The sequence below is a fragment of the Primulina tabacum genome, chromosome 7 (assembly GCF_025594145.1).
Source record: "Primulina tabacum isolate GXHZ01 chromosome 7, ASM2559414v2, whole genome shotgun sequence".
NCBI classification, from domain to species: domain Eukaryota; kingdom Viridiplantae; phylum Streptophyta; class Magnoliopsida; order Lamiales; family Gesneriaceae; genus Primulina; species Primulina tabacum.
In genome coordinates this window covers 28,178,336-28,200,354 of record NC_134556.1, presented here as the reverse complement: position 1 = coordinate 28,200,354, position 22,019 = coordinate 28,178,336, and the positions used below count along the sequence as shown (strand labels likewise).

At 38.0% G+C, this 22,019-nt stretch overlaps 1 pseudogene; it reads right to left on the bottom strand.

The window, feature by feature from the left end:
* Nucleotides 1-14,276: 14,276 nt before the first annotated feature.
* On the bottom strand, nt 14,277-16,163 carry LOC142550649 (sodium/calcium exchanger NCL1-like; annotated as a pseudogene).
* Nucleotides 16,164-22,019: the final 5,856 nt, after the last annotated feature.

The following is a 22,019-nucleotide window of genomic DNA, read 5'->3' as shown; positions in this document are numbered from 1 at the left end:
AAGGAGTTGATGAAAATATATATATAATTAAAAAAAAAAGGAGGATTGAACGTTGTATGATGTGGTGATTGAAAAACCTAAAAGGGAATGTTGTTGAAAATAAAAAAAAAATATGGGGGAATATGAATGAAAGTACAAGGAAGATGAAAAAGTTAGGTGGATGAATGATGAAATTCCATATGGGAAGGAAGATAAGAGATGAAGGAGTGCGCTGTATGATTAAATTGTTTATTTTCTCTCATTTTGAATCTCCCTACCTTTATTGTAGCCGTGAGTCGTGGCCTAACGTTATAAGCTTAAAAAGACCTATTGACCGGGTCATATTCCTCCAACATTTAGTGGAGAAAGGTATGAAAGACAAGCTTATGGAGAGTTTCTTAAAATAAAAAAATTCAGAAAATATGAGCACTCCTTGAATTAAAACACCTTTGACGAATATGAGTTTTGACTTCCACACTACACACGTCTCATTATCTTGATCTTTTCTAGTGAATGCTTGAGTTTTAAAGTTGCAACGAAAGTGAATTTTACGATTTTCAAAGTGTGATCTTTTGATTGAGTGTGACGAAATTTAGTAGGTTGAAAAGTGTTGATTGTGTCAATTTTGTGGTGAATCATTGAATATTCCTCGATTATATTTTTATTCTCTGATTTGCTCGAGGACGAACAAAGGCTTAAGTGTGGGGGGATTGATAAGGCCAAATCTTGAAAAGATTTTAGGGATTTGATTTGATAATATTTGCCCTTATCTAGACTTTTTATCCTAATTATGTGCTTAATTTAATTAATAATTGTAGATTTGAATAAAAAGTGAAAAGTGTTTAAATTGAGAGAGAATATAAATTTACTAGATTTCAAAGGGAACAAAATATCAGAAGAAAGGAAATTAAATACTCTTATATTCTATTCTTTGATGATATTGAAATCTTGGAAAAATCTATGTAAATTTTTATAAATATCTTATCTACACTTTCTTTACTGGACATGGGCTTAAAAAGGAAAGGAAGGAGAGGCCCATTAAGAGGGATAAAAAAAGCGTACAGAGGGCTGCCATAACAGAAGCACAGAAGGAGACGGAATAGGAGAACAGCGCGGAAGAAGAAAAAAGGGGAGGAAGAAGGAAGGCAAAATCAGCGAGGAATTCCTCACACGCTACAAATTACAGAGAATCTCTTTCCATTCCTTCTTAATCATGTTTTCTGCATTGAATTTAAACAGTGAATTGCAATTTTATTTTAAGTTTATGGAGTAGATTTTTATAGACTAAGACCATGATAGGGCCGAGACATATTATTTTTTGATGTTTTGAGTTTGATTCAATTAGATTATTTATTTTATTCATTGATTGATGTCGTTTATCACGTGTTCTTTTAATCTGGCCAATTAAATAGAATATTTGTTGGTTAATCTAAAACCGGAAGGCGATAGATTAATATTTGCTTCACACATCAATCAACACATGGTTAAATTGACTAGAAATAGTATTCGATTTTAGTGTGCGACTTTAGGTTGAAAAACTGGAATTTCACAGCGATCTAATGCGGTTAAATCTAATTAAATTCAGTTAAGAATAATTGGACTGTTAGATTTAATTAGGTTTATTAATTCGAGGAATCGTTTAATAAATAATTTTGGGAATTTCGTCGTGAATTAAATAATTAATTTATTGAATATGAATTTGACACGTAGATTATAAATTGTCTCGGTACCGTTGTGCGCCTTAGTCGTTTTTAAATAATTTGAATTTTCGTCTAAATTAATAGTTTGGATTAGTTTTGCTTTAGTTAATTTATTTAAATCGTGCTATTTAGTTTTAATTAATTTATCTCCCATCATTTGAATTTTATTAGCCTGAATTAGGAAAAATAATTCATATTCTAGTCATTAAACATCGATATCTGTGGGTACGATACCTGGACTCATCTCCAAATACTATTACTTGACCTAGTCCGCTTGCTAGATTTATTCCCAACCAAAATCGTCAGTCAGACGTGAACCAAGCCATGAAAGGGAAATCTTGGTCACGTCCTAGACATGCCAAGGTGATGTTCTAACCATGGCTATAGCCCCTAGGGCAGCCAAGATCAGAAACATCCTCTTTGACAGCAAGCAATGAAAACCGAGACTCGAATGGCAAGCTTGGGGGAGTTGCTGTCAAACGTGGTACAAGGGGGGAAAAGGGCTGCTACCAATGGACGTATCCCTTCCTAATACACCCTTTATCCATCCTAGATGCAGCCTAGAAAGCCTGGACGTGAGCCAACCCCTGGAACCATCAAAACCAAGCAGAAACGTGAAGTGCACAAGGAAGGCAAGAAAATTCTGTACATGCTTAGAAAATTGATGTCATGTATTTCGGTTTTTATGGTTAAAAATCATGCACATGAGATGTTAAAAATCAGTATATGACTTGATTGAGGAGTGGATAAAAACATATACATGCCTTATATTTGTTTGATACGAAAACAAATCGATATGACGACGCGACGCGGAGGAGACGGAGTTCTTTTCTTTCTTTCTTGCAACTCGATTTTCTCTCTTAATTCCTCACGGTTTTCTCACGATTTTTACACTGAAGTTCCTCTGATTTTCTCTTAGATTTTCGGTGAAGAGGAGGGGGAGGGAATGGCTAGATGAAAGATGGGAATTTGCAAGATAAAAGGAAGAATAAATCTTGCTATCTATGAGTTTGTTAAGAGATTGATATCAAAAGATTTTTGGGGTGGATGAGGGTGCATTTGGTCGATTTTATGGTCTAGGATCAATGGAGGAACATTGTTTAATTAATTAATTGATGGTGATTAAAGTAGGGAGAATATCTACCTAGAAAAATATTAAGGGAAAGATAATTAAGAAATGAATTGCCAACTAATAAAATCTTTCAAACTTAAAGGAGGGCCGATTTTTATCATACCAAAATGAGGTGGGATGTAAGGCCTGAGAATTTGATTACCGTAATCTGAAATGATTTGGCGATGATTGATGTGATTATAGACGGAAAGGATTAAACCGGAAAAGACGGATTAAAACACGAAATATGTGCGAGGACAGAACACCTCGCGCATATGCGCGACAAGGAGCCGCGCATATGTGCGCTAGTGGCAGAAGACCTCGCGCATATGCGCGATACGGGTGCGCGCATATGCGCGAGAGGTCCAGTAGCTAAATGTGATGTCCAGAGAAGTTGGCGCATATACGCCGAGTAGGGCGCGCATATGCGCGAATGGTAATATGACGAGACAGTAGGTCTCGCGCATATGCGCGAATGAGAGGCGCGCATATGCGCGAGTCACCGTGAAGCTACGCGCTGAGACTTTGTGTCTCGCGCATATGCGCCGATGGTAGTCGCGCATATGCGCGAGACGTGTATTGCAAAGGAGTGAGCCACCTAGCTTTGGCATGCAATATATATATATATCAAACACGATTTTAGCCTCAGAATTCAGGAAACAAGGACGAAAAGCTTTGGAGAAGTTTTAAGTTCGTAAGTGCAGAATTCGATTTGCGAATAATATGACCGTCCGAATTTCAATCCGACCTCAGTACAGTGATCCTCTGGTTACAGGCTGTGACAGGACGTAAGTTTTATTGAATTCTGATATTGTTTGAAATTATGATATTTGGGGAATTATGATTTGACTGATATATTGTGTTCTAGATACACTGATCAGTATATAATTGAAATCAGATCGAAGAACGGACTGTTTATGTAATTGTTATGATTTTCGGAAGTGATATGATTGAGATTGCGCAGATTTGATGTTATGACCTGTTATTATTGAAGATTATGATTCGTATTGATATCGATTATGAGTTGTGGTATTATATCTGTGATGTTGAGATTGACGGGGCTATCAAGAATGTATTGTTATGCCGTCGAAACATCAGTAGATTGATTTTGATCAGGTTCGGTATTGATTGAGATGGTATCATGATATCGTTGATAAGGATCAGATTATGTTTGATTTGAGTATTGATCAGAACGGGTTCTGAATTGAGTTATACACTGACACAGTATATTCGATATTGTCATTTCAGATTTGATATGGACAGATTTGACTTCGAGACTTCGACTTCGTCAGACCGAGAAGAGAAAGGTATAAATTGATGTTGATGTGGGATTGCACAACTCGAGTTGACTTGACTTGAGTTTCCCAAAATCACATACTTTATCTTATCGCATTGATATTTGCAATTGAATGAAATTGATATCTTTGATCTATTGATCATGTATTGAGTCATAGGTTTATACGCCTAGGCAGAGACGATTGATCTCGTGACAGGAGTGCCTGATAGTGATGGAATCGTCACGGGCACATTGCACATTGTCACAAGATACTGATTTGGAGAAAGTGCAAAAGTCTGTGACGGATAGGTCAAGACACCGGACGTTTGGTTATATCGAAGTGGATAGAATTGGAGTTTCTTCTATTACTGATGTTCGATATGGAAAGAGCCAAAGTCCGTGAATAAGAACGTGCCACCACCCCGATCGGGAGTGTAGGTGGGTGTATGTTCTTATTCAGATCGGGATCCCTAGATTAGGATGAGTCGAGTCAGAGTCTAGGAATCATGGAGTGTGATTCGGAGTTTGTATTGATTCATGTTTCTGATTTTGATACATGTTATGAATATCTATTTCATGCTGTTATATCTGTTTATATGAAATGCATGTATACATGATTTATACTGGGAATGTAATTCTCACCGGAGTTATCCGGCTGTTGTCTTGTTTGTATGTGTGCTTGACAACAGGTGGGACAGGATCAGGATCAGGCAGAGGATGAGAGATTATAGTTAGCGTGGAGATCCGGACCCAGAAGCAGAATAGGATTCAGCACTAGATGTATAGTTGTTGAACCTAGTTGAGATAGAGGCTTGTAGTACATAACTTGTACTTTGATATTGACATGTATATCAGATAGATTACTGTTACGTTTCCGCATTTATAATTTAAAAAGGAAAAAAAAAATTTAGTCCCACTTTTCTTAATTGTTATATTTGACATTAATAATGATTAAGACATTAATAATGATTAAGACATGAATTAGCGTCCGGGTCCCCACATGGGATAATGCTTAATTAATAATTATTGAGGAATTAAAAAGGTGAGGGATTTATCTCCAAAAAAATAGATAAGGAAGGAGATCAAGGAATTGAGTTGTTAACTAATTTAAATCTTTTAAATGAGGGGAGATGGGTGATCGATTTCCATAAACTAAGATTTGGATAGGAATATTGTGTAATTAATTTATTTGGTAGTGATTTAAAAGTTGGGGAGGATATCTATCTAGAAAAAGTTGAGGGAAGATAATTAGAAAACAAATTGTCCCAACTAATAAAATCTTTTAAAATATGGGATGGCCGACTTTTCATAAATAAAAATAGGGTAGGGAAATTGCTTAAATATTAATTATTGAAGATTAAGTGTGATAGAATTATCTCCCAAGAAAATGGATAAGGAAAGATAATTAAATAATTGGATTGACAACAAATTCTTAAATTAAATGAAGAGGGGCCGAAAATTATAATGAAAATGGAGGGGAAATTTTCTTAAATGTTGTATTTTTAAATTTCTAGTGTTTTATCTACCTATTAAATATTTTAGGGAATTAAGGAATTAATTATTGAACTATATTTACTACTTATCTCAAATTATTTAAATAATTCCTTAAACCTTCTTTTACAATAAATTAGCTTATTATTTAACTTAAATAAATTCTAGGAATATTTTCTAAATATTAAAATTTATCTTTTTACTCCAACTCCAGTCCGGCCTCAATTAATTAACTGAAAAGATAGCAATTAAACTACCGCATAAAATAAGTAAATAAATTTAAAGAAAAGAATTTAAATTCTCATGCAATAAAAATCATTTTAATTTAAATACTAAAATTATGCATGGCTTATATGTAGTCAAATTTTCGGGTTCTACAATCCTTCCCCCCTTAAAAGAAATTTCGTCCTCGAAATTACTACTCACCGAATAACTCCGGATAGCGACTCCTCATCTCTGGCTCAGATTCCCACGTAGCTTCCTCTTCTGAATGGTTAAGCCATTTGACCTTGACTCGCTTAACCAGCTTGTTTACGAAGCTTCTTTTCCTGTCTGTCTAAGATCTGCACCGGTCTCTCCTCATAAGACAGGTTCGGAGTAAGTTACAACGGCTCAAAGTTCAATACATGCGACGGATTTTCCATATACTTCCTCAGCATGGAGACGTGGAACACATTGTGTACTCCGGCCAGATTCGGCGGAAGAGCCACACGATAAGCTAGAGTCCCAACTCTGTCGAGGATCTCAAATGGTCCAATGAACCTCGGACTGAGCTTCCCTTTCTTCCCTGAATCGCATGACACCCTTCATAGGTGCCACTTTCAAAAAACATGGTCGCCGACTGCGAACTCTAGATCTCTCCTCCGCTGCTCTGCATAACTCTTCTGCCTACTCTGAGCAGCCCTCATCCTATCACGGATCTTGACTACTACATCGGCAGCCTGCTGAATAATCTCCGGACCCAACTCTGATCTCTCCCCTACTTCGTCCCAATGTATAGGAGATCTGCACTTGCGGCCATATAGTGCTTCATACGGAGCCATACCAATAGACGACTGGAAGCTGTTGTTATAGGTGAACTCTACTAATGGCAAGTTCGACTCCCAACTCCCTGAGAAATCAATAACGCACGCACGGAGAAGATCCTCCAAAATCTGAATAACTCGCTCTGACTGCCCATCTGTTTGAGGATGGAAAGCTGTGCTAAACAACAACTTCGTCCCCATAGTCGAATGCAAACTCTTCCAAAATGAGGAAGTAAATCTGGGATCTCTGTCAGATACGATAGAAACTGGGATACCATGAAGTCGGACTATGTCCCGGATATACAACTCTTCATACTGAATCATGGTGAAAGTCGTCTTAATAGGCAAGAAGTGCGCTGATTTGGTAAGACGATCAACAATCACCCAATTAGCATTTGATCCTCTGAGTGATTTCGGCAGACCGGTAACGAAATCCATGGTAACATTCTCCCACTTCCACTCGGGAATGGGAAGAGGCTTGAGCAAACCTGCTGGTCTCTGATGCTCTGCCTTCACTAACTGACACGTCAGACACTCGGATACAAAACGTCTGATGTCCTTCTTCATCCCAGGCCACCAATAGAATGACTGCAGATCTCGGTACATCTTCGTACTCCCTGGATGAATAGAGTACGGCGACATGTGGGCCTCTGATAGAATATATGCTCGAATAGAACCACTGCTGGGAACCCACATCCTGTCTCGGTATCTCACAATACCGTCGCTGACTGTATACAAGACACTGCCCTTGGCCTCATCTCTCTGCTTCCACTTGGTCAACTGCTCATCTGCTACCTGTCCACTGCGAATATGGTCAATAAGAGAGGACTGAATCGTCAAGGTAGATAGACGGGGAACTCTACCTTGGGGATAAGACTCTAGATCAAACCTCTGCATCTCAAGCTGAAGAGGTTTCTAAATTGTCAAATGTGCCATCTCTGCGACTTTCCTGCTCAATGCATCAGCAACCACATTAGCTTTACCCGGGTGGTAGCTAATGTCACAATCATAATCCTTCACAAGCTCCAACCATCACCTTTGACGCATATTCAGCTCTTTCTGCGTAAAGAAGTACTTGAGGCTCTTGTGGTCGGTGAAGATCTGGCATTTCTCTCCACACAAATAATGCCTCCAAATCTTCAAGGCAAATACCATGGCGGCCAACTCTAGATCATGGGTAGGGTAATTCTTCTCATGAGTTTTCAACTGTCTAGAAGCATACGCTATCACATTCCCATGCTGCATCAATACTGCGCCGAGACCGAGCTTCGAAGCATCGGTATACAGAACAAACTCACCAGGCCCTGACGGCATGGCCAAAACTGGTGCTGAGATAAGAGCTTGCTTCAAAGTATCGAAGCTCTTCTGACAATTGTCGCTCCACACAAATTTCACATTCTTCTTGGTCAATGCTGTGAGTGGAACTGCGATAGAGGAGAATCCCTTAATGAACTTCCGATAATATCCTGCTAGTCCAAGAAAACTGCGGATCTCTGATGCATTCTGCGGCACAACCCAATCTCTGACTGCTGCGACTTTCGCTGGGTCTACCTCAATACCACTACTAGAAACAATGTGGCCTAAGAACGCCAGCTTCTCTAACCAGAATTTGCACTTACTGAACTTTGCGAATAACTTGTGCTTCTGCAAGGTCTGGAACACTGTGGTTAGGTGTCTGCTGTGATCCTCCTGATTCTTGGAGTAGACGAGAATATCGTCTATGAACACTATCACAAACTGATCAAGGTACGGCTGAAATACGCGATTCATGAGATCCATGAAGATCGCTGGCGCATTCGTCAGACCGAACGGCATCACAAGGAACTCATAGTGGTCATAACGAGTCCTGAAAGCAGTCATGGAAACATCGGCGTCTTTCACCCTCAACTGGTGATAACCAGAACGCAGATCAATCTTGGAGAATACCGAAGCTCCCTGCAACTGATCAAATAGATCTTCAATCCTCGGAAGTAGGTACTTATTCTTCACTGTAACCCTGCTCAACTCTCGGTAATCCATGCAAAGCCTCATAGAGCCATCCTTCTTCTTCACAAATAAGACTGGTGCGCCCCATGGAGAAAAACTGGGGCGAATGAACTCCTTGTCAAGTAGCTCCTGAATCTGCTTCTTAAGCTTTGCCATCTCTGTCGGTGCTAATCGGTATGGTGCTTTTGAGATCGGAGCCGTACCTGGCATAAGCTCAATAGAAAACTCCACCTCTCCCTTGGGTGGCATACCAGAGACGTCCTCAGGAAAAACGTCTAGAAAATCTCTGACAATCGGAACATCTAAGGCTGACTGACTGGGTGCCTCGGGGACAGATATAAAAGTTGCTAAAAATGCCCGACACCCTCTATGCATGAGCTTCCTAGCCTGGACATAAGGAATAATACGCGGTAAAGGAAAGTACCTGTCTGGCTCAAATAAGAACTGTGTCATCCCAGGCTGGTCGGACTAGAACAGATCTCCGCTGAAAGTCGATCAAAACTCTGTTCCGCAATAGCCAATCCATCCCTAGAATGATGTCAAACTCTGGCATCGGCAACACGATAAGATCCGCATACACCAGATTTCCATGCAGCTCAAGGTCTATATCTCGGATCACATTGGTAGCTGCCATCTCCTCACCAGACGGCAATACTACTGAATAGGCTACATCTAGCCCCACGGTCTTGACCTTGAGAAAATTAGCGAAGGTCTCCGAAATAAAGGAATGAGTAGCCCCTGAATCTATCAGGGCTTTCGTAGCTGACCCCGCTATAAAGATTCTCCCTGAAAGTTAGAACACTATGCTGAACCCAATAATCACAAGAGCTAAGCTTATAGACATGCATAGGCCAAAATTCTTCTAACTTAATTTCCCCAAAAATAATACTGAGTAGAGCATGCAATCCTATCGCAATTCTAGGTTCAAAATCTCAACCCAAAACATTAAATCCCAAATATAAATTTAAAGCTTAAAAGTACCTGTCATAAGCATGGTCTCCGGATTCGTCTCTGTAGCATGGAGAGCAAAAACTCTGCCCTGGGTAGGGAGGTTCCTCTGAGGGCACTGCGGCAGCATGTGGTCTGAACTGCCACACTTGTAACATTTCCCTGAGCCGTACGTACATGCTCCAGCATGGCGGCGGGTGCACTTAGGACAAACTGGATGCTCAAAAGTCCTCGGGGCTGGGCGCCCCCGCTGCTGCTGCTGCTGACCTCTGTTTCTAGGTGGGCCGTGAAAAGGCCTCTTGTTCTGATGCTGTTGTTGAGGAGGAGGAGGACGGTGTGGTACCTGAACTGGTCGCTTCCCCAAGCGATCCCTCTCAATATCAATCAGATCTTGCTCTGCAACCAGAGCTCTAGAAACAGCAACTTCAAAGGTAGTAGGGCCAGCAACCCTAACATCACGGCGTAAGATCGGCCGCAGTCCATCAAGAAAGTACCTCAGCTTGGTACCCGCATCATTCGCAATCAAGGGCTCAAAGTGACAGCCCCTCTCAAATTTACGGATGAACTCCGTAACTGTCAGATCGCCCTGCCTCAGGGTCATGAACTCCCTGGTCAATCGAGAACGCACCTCATCAGTAAAATATTTGGAGTAAAATACCTCCGTGAAGCGTGCCCAAGTCAGTGTAGCCAAGTTCAGGGCTACTGATGCTCCTTCCCACCATAAGCGGGCATCTCCTCCGAACAAGTAAGTAGCACAGCGTACTCTGTCTGCATCTCCAAGCTCCATAAACTCGAAGATAACCTCGAGGGACTTGATCCAGCCCTTGGCAATCATGGGGTCTGACGTCCCTGCAAACTGCGCGAAGAACCGATTCATCCCAGCTAGCATCTGGGCATTCATATCTGGAGGAGGGGGTGGGGGCCCGTTCTCTTCTCGCCTCTGATCCTCACCATCCTCATGACGGTGCTCAACACCACCTCTCGGGCGTCCAACTTGGCGTCTAGGAGGCATACTGTTCCATATATAACCCATACGTAACTAACATGCATAATTCCATAATTTATTTAAATTTAAATACTGAACAATAAAAATCTGGACGTAAAAATAACTCATGAAAACATGCTGTTAAATAATTCATGCTTTGAATAAAATGCGTAAATGTAAAACTTACAGACCGAAGACGTGATTTCGTGAGCTTCTCGTGGTCAGTAGTAGTATAAATCTATACAGAATCATTGCTCTGATACCAGCTATAATGACCCGAAAATTCTTACTTGAAAATTTGCGGAAAATTTAAAAATTTTCTTTTAAACTAAATAAAATATCTCATTCATAAAATAAACTGTTAAATAATGTTTAGTGTTTAAAAATAGCGGTGGAAGAAATTATTGTTTGCAAAAATAACTGTTAAAAATTTTTCCAACGATGGATAAAAATGTTTGATCAATAACGATAATAAATGCTGAAATTGAGGTCCTCGGGTCCCACTACTGCCGACTTGAGCTGGCTCACTGGTCCCCGCCCTCGATCCCGATATCATCAGTACCTACAACAATCAAGCCTAGTGAGTCTAAAGACTCAGCATGCATATATCGTAAATAACAAGTAAATAAATAGTAAAATTGCAGGCAAGTGCAAATATCTTGTAATGAGATGTAACGTAAAATATCATTTCAATGGTAATTATAATACGTGCATAACTGAACTGAAAATATCATAGTGAAAATGTTTGCTCCTTGGAGCCCTGTAATGAAATAACTTGTAATAATTTTCTTGGTGAGATTATGGTCTACGCAAGTGGTCCCTGAACTGAACTGAATTGAACTGAACTGAACTGACCGGTAACTGACGACCGGGTGAAGTAATGAGCGTCTGATCAGACTAATGCCACAGTATACTGGGTGGAACTGAACTGAACTGACCGGTACCTGGCGACCGGGTGAAGTAATGATAGTAAAGTGACCACAAGCAATATCGCATAGATCTCAAAATGAATATTTTGCACGTACTATAATTAAATAACATAATTAAATATCCTGTGATAATTTTACTGACTGGATTGGATCGCTCCCAGGCTCGCTGCGACTTAAATCTAACATGAAAAATTATGCAAATGATTTATTTGACCAAACTAAGCAATTAAATCCCCAAAAATGAGACAATTACGCCATAAAGACTTCGTATTTAATCATGACTCCGTACCAACCCGAACCAACACCGAACCATCATTTAGTCATGATTAAAATACACTTGAAATGATGAAATAATGCTCCTAAATTTACAGTACTCGAAATTTAGTGAATGGAGGCCAAAAACGTGCAACGCTCTTTCGAGAGTCATTTTGGCACATTGCACCGTAAATTCTCGTACGACCTCTAAAATGATCCGAATCACAAACGGCCAAAAACATGACCTTCATAACTTGATGAGGCACTGTCCAGTCCAAGGCCATAGGCTAAAAGCCAACCAAGAACCCGGAACACGCCTCTGAACCGCAGCACGCTTGCTGTCAAAAATTACAGCAGCTGTGCCTTCGAATTCGTGTGTCGTTTTCGAGACTACCGGCCATTGGGGCTTGAACCACCAACCAGAGGCTATTACCAACACCCTAAGGAATGATTTGAACCATGGCTAAGGGCCCTAGGCCAGCCACAATTCGAGAAGCACCCTTGCGTGCGTGGGGTGTACTACTTCGTTTGTTGTTCCTTGTCATTCCAGTGGCCATTTGATAGTCCATGGAATGATCTAGACATCAAGAGGTATTGTATGAACCGTGTTTAAGGGCTAGAAGCCAACCAAGATTCACAAAACACTCTAGAACTCGAAACTCAACGCACACAAACATCCAGAATTTTCAAAGACCGATGGGGCTGTTCTTGTTTATTTTTAAAAACCGATTGGGACGTGAACCAAGCCATGAAAGGGAAATCTTGGTCACGTCCTAGACATGCCAAGGTGATGTTCTAACCATGGCTATAGCCCCTAGGGCAGCCAAGATCAGAAACATCCTCTTTGACAGCAAGCAATGAAAACCGAGACTCGAATGGCAAGCTTGGGGGAGTTGCTGTCAAACGTGGTACAAGGGGGGAAAAGGGCTGCTACCAATGGACGTATCCCTTCCTAACACACCCTTTATCCATCCTAGATGCAGCCTAGAAAGCCTGGACGTGAGCCAACCCCTGGAACCATCAAAACCAAGCAGAAACGTGAAGTGCACAAGGAAGGCAAGAAAATTCTGTACATGCTTAGAAAATTGCTGTCATGTATTTCGGTTTTTATGGTTAAAAATCATGCACATGAGATGTTAAAAATCAGTATATAACTTGATTGAGGAGTGGATAAAAACATATACATGCCTTAGATTTGTTTGATACGAAAACAAATCGATATGACGACGCGGAGGAGACAGAGTTCTTTTCTTTCTTTCTTGCAACTCGATTTTCTCTCTTAATTCCTCACGGTTTTCTCACGATTTTTACACTGAATTTCCTCTGATTTTCTCTCAGATTTTCGGTGAAGAGGAGGGGGAGGGAATGGTTAGATGAAAGATGGGAATTTGCAAGATAAAAGGAAGAATAAATCTTGCTATCTATGAGTTTGTTAAGAGATTGATATCAAAAGATATTTGGGGTGGATGAGGGTGCATTTGGTCGATTTTATGGTCTAGGATCAATGGAGGAACATTGTTTAATTAATTAATTGATGGTGATTAAAGTAGGGAGAATATCTACCTAGAAAAAGATTAAGGGAAAGATAATTAAGAAATGAATTGCCAACTAATAAAATCTTTCAAACTTAAAGGAGGGCCGATTTTTATCATACCAAAATGAGGTGGGATAATGCTTAATTAATAATTATTGGGGAATTAAAAAGGTGAGGGATTTATCTCCAAAAAAATAGATAAGGAAGGAGATCAAGGAATTGAGTTGTTAACTAATTTAAATCTTTTAAATGAGGGGAGAGGGGTGATCGATTTCCATCAACTAAGATTTGGGTAGGAATATTGTGTAATTAATTTATTTGGTAGTGATTTAAAAGTTGGGGAGGATATCTATCTAGAAAAAGTTGAGGTAAGATAATTAGAAAACAAATTGCCCAACTAATAAAATCTTTTAAAATATGGGATGGCCGATTTTCATAAATAAAAATAGGGTAGGGAAATTGCTTAAATATTAATTATTGAAGATTAAGTGTGATAGAATTATCTCCCAAGAAAATGAATAAGGAAAGATAATTAAATAATTGGATTGACAACAAATTCTTAAATTAAATGAAGAGGGGCCGAAAATTATAATGAAAATGGAGGGAAAATTTTCTTAAATGTTGTATTTTTAAATCTCTAGTGTTTTATCTACCTATTAAATATTTTAGGGAATTAAGGAATTAATTATTGAACTATATTTACTACTTATTTCAAATTATTTAAATAATTCCTTAAACCTTCTTTTACAATAAATTAGCTTATTATTTAACTTAAATAAATTCTAGCAATATTTTCTAAATATCAAAATTTATCTTTTTACTCCAACTCCAGTCCGGCCTCAATTAATTAACTGAAAAGATAGCAATTAAACTACTGCATAAAATAAGTAAATAAATTTAAAGAAAAGAATTTAAATTCTCATGCAATAAAAATCATTTTAATTTAAATACTAGAATTATGCATGACTTATACGTAGTCAAATTTTCGGGTTCTACAATAAAAATTAAAAAGAAATCGGCATATATTTATTTTCAATCCAGTAGGAGTCCGATTCAATTTCTCTGTAAATAATATATTATTTTTTCATTCGTATATCATATGCTAATTATCCTTTAAAAAACAAAGGACAAAACACAAAAGGTTATTTCCAGCTCCAGAAAACTGCGCAAAACAGAACAATCCTAAGGAGAAGGGATAAAGCAAAAATGCTAATAAGCAAGTCCATAGAGGATAAGTGGTGCGTGTGCAAGTCATGATGCCTATAATAGCACACACCACAAAAATAGTTAGCACTTCTGCCGAATAATTCCACGTTAAATCTTTGGCATATACAATAGCCAACAGTGTTGTCAATCCTGAAAGGTTGTTCGTGATAACTCCGCCATAAATCTGCATCATCCCAATTCATAGAACAGATTAATGATGCTAAATTTAATTTGTAGAGGATTTTTTGGTTATATATATACCTCCGAAAATGTTAAAGAAGCAGATCTTTCACTCTTACGGCTGGCGGGTAAGATTGCTGCTATTAGAGCTCTTGCATTCATGGCCAATGCAACTATCACGAATGCTATGCAGAAAGATGGTAAATTCATGGAAAACGACAATCCAAGAATACTCTCCGTTAGAGGTTCTCCAAGGAAAGGCAGGACAACAATGCCAAACAAACTTTGATTACTGATTTCATAAATGCACATTTGTCATGCACTTCTTGTTTCCACACGATCTGCAAATTGAGAGGTGGGCACAAATATTTCAGGTTATTCGTTAGGTGAAGGAGTGGGTGCTTGCTAAAAACCAAAACAAGACATATTTTGCTGTGATGTGTATAACTCAAATATTTTAAACTACGATTGTCTAAACCCGACATTTTTATCATCATGCCTTATCGCCATGTTCTGATGAACTGGTTTCATCAATCCATTTCTTGCATCCGTCGATGAATTCATGCTCATTAATTCTCATGTCACTATCGAAATCAAATGTTTTCATAATCTCAGATACTGCATATTTGTTATCAATTTTTATTTTTCCCACTTTCCATGATGTCAAGAACCAGCTTTTCTATCTCAGTTTTTGTTATACTTTGACTCTTATCTTTATCTGTTTCCGAGAATAATCTGCACATTAAAAAAAAAAAACCACACAAATGGCAAATTCAGTTATAACACTAAAACTATTTCATGAATAATGTTTCAGCTTCATTTATGTTACTTATTTATGACAGAAGTGTTGAGTTTCCCGTCTTCATTCACGATATTTCCTAGCCGTTGCACGTGTTTCAGAAATCCAGCCCTCAGAATTTCATACTTCGAGTAGTCTAAACTTCTTTCTTGAATCCAGGGGTTCAAAATCTAAACAAGAATACAAAATTTAAACATGTTAGAAGTAAAATCATCTCACGTACTACTGACAAAAATATAAGCCATAAATAAACTCAGAATACCTGACAAAGAAAATATGAAAGCAATGAAAAGACTGCGACTAAAAGTGCTATTAAGGTCAACAAATGGTTTGCAAATAAGTATTTGAAAACATTAACCAGCTCCACAGCAATGTAAGGAATCAAAGAACCGAGCATAATCCCAGCTGTGGTTCGAGTCTCTCGATCAATTGAAACACCGGTATATACATAAACTTTTTAAGAATGCATTCAAGCTACAAGTGGGTTATGAGCTTTGTTTAGTTTAGCAGCACGTGATCCAGCATACCTAGTGTTATTCTGGCAAACCTAGCTTAAATATCGACAATATCTCCAGTTAATATAATCAGATAACAATTGAACTTATGAGGCCCAGAGCCGTACCTATTGCGAGGCGAGAGAGGCCATCGCCTCAGGGCCTGACCATCACAGGGGCCCAAAAAAAAATCTCATGTTGTTGAGGTCTGCACCTAAATAGTATGTGCATTGAACATTTAAAAAAAAATTGGGCATTGACCCATTGAAAACATGATTAAATATGATGATTGTGTTCATTGATGATTTAATCAAATTATGTAGAGCCCAAACAATAAAACTACACGGCTCATTAATTAAATTTTTAAAAATTTTGTATGCATAAAATGGTAATGTTTGTCCAATATATTTATTATTTTATCTTGTGTCAACTCGTGTGTTAAACTTTTATATTTTACTTGTCGATTATTTGACCTCTTTTCTTAAATTTATGTAGTTGGACACATTTCAAAAAATAAAACACAAAAAATTATGATACTTACCTATTTTACATATCTTTATTTTTATTTTCTTGAATAAAATATTATATTTATTATTTAAAATAAATCATATATTTTTACAATATTGATTCATTATATTTATCATTTTGTATTTGGATAGTTTATATTGATAAATTTCAATTTTAGCAACATATCTTACCATTTTTGCTTAATTTCAATCTTTTTCCAATATAATTATTCATATAATACTGCATTACGTTAGAGTCATGTTGATGTTGTGACGCACAAAAAAAAAATCACAAAAAGATAAATATATAACTCGTAAATTATATTTTCCTTATATCTATTATTTGGTTATTTTAATTTGAAAAGTGAGCTTTACCATTATTTATCATAACAAGATTTTTTTTTCAACATTTCGCCTCAAGTCTTGTGAACCACAGTGTACGGATCTGATGAGGCCTTATGTCAATGAACAAAAAAAAAGAAGATAATTCAGTAAGCTACACCAGAAGACATAGTACTGCCACAATATTTGGTCACGATCAGCAGAGACGGAGGCCAAGGCAACCTGAGGAGGAGAAGAAGTATGTCAGAGAGAGAAGTAAACAATGTTACAGAAGGAAAAGAAGATGGCCGACCGAAGAAGCCGTAGCTGTAAAAGGGAGGCGCACAAGACAGAAGGAGAAAAGAGCATGCCGAAGAGCCGTAAGAGTCCCACCAATTCGTAGAAGTCGAGAGGAGAAACAGCAGCGGCGATACCGAAGAGTTGGCGAAAGGAGAAACCAAACAAAAAGGGAAAAGGGTTTGGACGCTGGTACCTGAGATGGGGGAAGCCAAAATCCAACGAAAGGGGTAAAAGGGGGAGAGGAGAAATGAGGAGATACATAAAGCTGTTGTAACCGGGAGGTCAAGAGTGAGGTGGAGAGAAGAAAGCAACACACGTGGTTTTGGGGCTACCAAACTGTGTTGTAAAAGACACCTGTAGTTGGTATTACCGGGAACCGGGAGGAAACTGGCCATCTAACGGAATTGCGTGCTTTAAGTATTAGTAGATAAGCAAGCAAAAAGAAGATCATGATTTTTTATTTTCTTTATGATGATAAAATTTACGACTGTTATATTATTTTTCATTAAAATTATAACAAACTATCTGGCTAACGTGGGAGATTGTATGATTTGTTTGGCATGCAAGTGGATCTCAAAATTTTTTTTAAGTGGTTATATAATTAGAGTAGGTCTGTTGTGAGACAACGACTCTTTATTTGTGAGATAAGTCAATCATACTAATATTCACAATAAAAAGTAATACTCTTAACATAAAAACTAATATTTTTTCATGGATGACCCAAATAAGAGATAGGTCTCACAAATTAAGACATGTGAGACCGTCTCACACAAGTTTTTACCATATAATTATATGGAATTTTTATACTATTTATTAATTTTATTTTCTGTATTAAGTATTATGATCCAATAATATTCCTTTATCCTTTAATTATATACGTTGGTATATACATGAAATTGTATTTTGCGTCGGCTGAAATAAAGATTTCGCATATATACCTATATTACAAAATTCAGGAAAATTTTAAGAAATCGAAAGTTATTAATTAAGCGCAAAAATTTATGTTAAACGGTCTCACGAATCGTATTCTGTGAGATATTTTATTCGGGTCATCTATAAAAATGTATTACTTATAGAGTTGACCTGTCTCACAGATAAAAATTCATAAAACCATCTCACAAACGACCTTACTGTCGAATAATTGGTTTGAGAAATAATTCAAGTATGCAACTCCAGTCCTTGCAAGGACTTGTTTGAACAGTTAATTGGGTTGACCGATTGACCACAAATGAATACATTTATTTATATTAATGTAATTGAGATGATATTTATCTTAGATGTGATGAAATTTAAAATAATAATTGAATTCGAATTTACATCTTAAAAACTTGAGAAAATGTATTTATATAAATTATAAGTATAATGGTGACAAATTTTTCAAAGAAAAAAGAGAATCAATCAATTGTCATTTACAAGTGTAATGAATTCTTTTCAAATTCAATCGATGAAAATAACAAGTACGTAATATTAGAAGTAAACTCAAATGAATCTAAGTTTATTACGTATATTTTCTTAACAATAACAGATGATTAATTATACGGAGCTTTCTACTTCTCCAAGACCAATCATCAAGTTCAACTCGAGTCCCAGAGATGGCGGGAGGTTTAAGTCAAAATTCCGGCGGGCTGCCGTGCTGTCTCCGTCGTCGTGAGAAGTAGTCATGTCACTTGAGACGCTTGAGACGCTGACGCTTTTTGAGCCGGCGGTATTCTTGGAGGCGGCATTGCCAATTTTGCCTTCGTAGTGCCTGCGTTTGTGGCCACCGAGAGCCTGGCCGGTGGGGAAGGTCTTGTGACATATGGAGCACGCGTGAAGCCTTCCAGTTGGGTTTAGAGGTGATACGTTCGACGCCGGGATGGAGGCCGAGGTTGATAGATTGCCGTCGGAGGAGGAGGTGGTGGCGGCCGGTGGTTTGATGCGGTGGCTGGCTTTGTGTCCACCCAGGGCTTGGTACGACGGAAAAGATTTACTGCAAACACTGCACCAGTAAGACTGGTTCTGGGCCGTCGCCGCCTTAGCAGAAGACTGTTCTGTCGGTTTCGAGGCGGTGGCGATAGTACTGTCGGTGGGCAAGTTCTCGCCTTTGACTTCTAGGTGACTCAGGAAGGGCGGCGGAGGAGGTGGTAGTGGCAGCGCCGCTGCGTGCGAGCATAACAAGGCAGACGGCCAAGTATTCTTCGTCTGATTGGCAATAATGATCCGACCCTTGTCCCTTCGCGCGCTTCCCTTTACTGAAGGGGTCTCCGGACCACCGGTTCCATCATGAAAGTTGCTACTGAAAATTCATTTTGAATCATAAGTTTAATCTCATTTGGTAATGTGTTCAAAATCTAGTTATTATGTTTGAATCATAAGTTTACTATGGTCGTACACGTGTATGAATTTTATATCGATAGAGTTTGAGGTTATTTATTTCGTTTCAGTTTATATGGTCCTCGGGACCCCGGTCCAAGTTTTAAAACGCATCGATTAAGTTTTTTCATAAGCTCGAGTTTATGTCTAGAAAAAACTTTTAAATATTTTTTGAGGTGTTTTAAGGAGTATGGTAAGCTTCGGATCGAAATTTTGAGGTTCAGGGGTAAAATGGTCATTTTGGGTTTTCAGGGGAAAAATGGTCATTTTGCACGCGAGTCGAGTTTTTAGTCCTGGCAGCACCTTGAACACAAATTTATCATTTTTTTTAGTGTTATGTATCACATATATGATTTTTATGAAATTATGAAAATACGTGTATGCTTGATCTTAAGAAAAATTTACGTATATGAATGATTTTATCAAATGAGTGATATGATGTCATGTTTTGAAGGATGAGATTTGGTTGTGATTAACACAATGACACGATGACATGTAAGACTAGGGTTCAGTGGACGGGTAATGCTGTTGCTGATGTTCTCGCCGCAGGGTACCATGGTTACACGTAGATTAATCCATCGACTGACATGATGATACGAAAGTCACAACTAATGAAAGAAATTCAATTAAAAGAAATGAACACGTATATGATGTTACGTGAGATATGTTTTGACACGTATGCTTTATTATGTTTATGTTTACGCTTTAAAGATCATGAACCGTATTTTTATTACTTACTTTTCACTGTTGCATGTTATGTATATGTATTTGTTATTAACGATTCAGGTGTTTGAGTCTTTAGACTCACTAGGTGTGAATTATGTAGGTGAGCATATCGATGAGGAGGCTGGAGATGCCGAATTCTGAGTAGGCAGGGCTGGATGTGCGCACAGGACCCGAGGACCATATTTTTTTCCGCACATCACGTTTTTATGAGTTTTGAGTATACATGGTCAGTTTATACGTTCATTATGATATGTTGTTGTCTTTCCAGGATTTTTACTTGTTTTATTTTTACGTACATTATTGATGCTCGTGTTGGCAAATTTTTAAACTACAGTATTTTATTGGGCGATTGTTTATGGTTATTGTTAGAAGGCATATTTTTCAACAGTCCTGCATGCATGTATTTAAATGGGATTTTCGTGTATTAGCTTTCAAAAAAAATTATTTCTATTAGTATTTTAAATTAGTAGATGTTACAGTTAAAATATTGTTTTGTTTCAAAAATCGTAAAATAGCATTTTGCAGGAAAAATCGTAAAACATTTGCATATATCATAAACAAATCACATTTTTATCATAAACATTTTAAAATATTGTTTAGCATGTATTATGATTATTCGGGACATTGCCAGACCTTAAAACTATCAGGGACGTAAAATGACCATTTTATCCTTGGACCTCGAACTTCCCAATTTTGACTTTTTCTTAATTTTATTGACTCGAGCCTATCCGAATAATCATAAAAGCTTAAATTTGACTTCTAATATTTTTCTTAGGCGTAAACCCGAGCCTTTCGATTTAATTACTTAATAGCTAAACGGTAAAGCGTTTTAAACCCGAATAGATTCAAAACTTAATATTTCTTTCCATTTTTTTTTTCAATGTGAATAGTGACAAACAACTGCCGAGTTTAGCTTTTCCTTAAATATTACTATTCACAATTTGACTTTATCTTTACAAGGATGCAAGATCACTAAAATTTCTACATTCTCCTCATTTCGTATCTCTCTGTAAGGGGATTGCTATACTTCATCTCTAAATTTTGTTTCAAGGTTATTATTTATAATTTTACTTGGTCTTTAATTGGAAAAAAAATCCATAATTCATGTTCATGAGATCAAATTTGTTCATTTTTTTATTATAAGTGGGAGTGATAGGTAAATCTCGAACTCGAGATGTCTCGATACATTACGACATACCATACCGACTGATCTGAAGGCTAGTGGCCCAAATTTGTTCATTTGAGCACAAGCATATGTTAGCTAAAATGCTAAAATTTGAAATATGAAAACAACAATTATAGAGCAGTAAACGAAATCAGGATCGTATAGATACAGACAGAGCACTGAACAGCCACTCTGTCAGCTTCATCCACTCTATTTATTAGTTGTGGTTCTGCAACGAGTTTTCCTTTTCTTTATCTGAAAATGAGGCAGGCAACACGGGTCGAAAAGGAGAAGACCCTGCAGTTGATTCATGAATAACAACTTCAGACGAGGGTCTGAAGGTTGGAGCAGTAGAAGAGGTGGTAGCAGAAGTGACTGCTTGTTTAGTGACAGGAGCAGAAACTAAAAAAGAAGACGTGGCTTCTAGAAACACTTGTCTCAACGGGACAGTGTAAAAATCAGCAATTGCTGCTGTTTTCTTAATGCGAAGCACCGTGCGAGCCTTCTTCTTGCCGGGGGTGGCAGGGACAGATGCTTGAGTAGGAGCAGCAGACTCCTCAGAAACTGTTTTATCAGAATTAGTGGAGATAACCACTCTTTTTCTTTTGATCTTCTTCTGAGGTCCTTGTACCTCAGTCTGAGCATCTCCAATCTCCCTTTTTAGATCAACAAATTCTGCCACAGTTGGCTTTGGCCTCAGGGCGAGTACATTATCAGCATCGACCATTGTTACAAAAGAAGCGTCCTAATC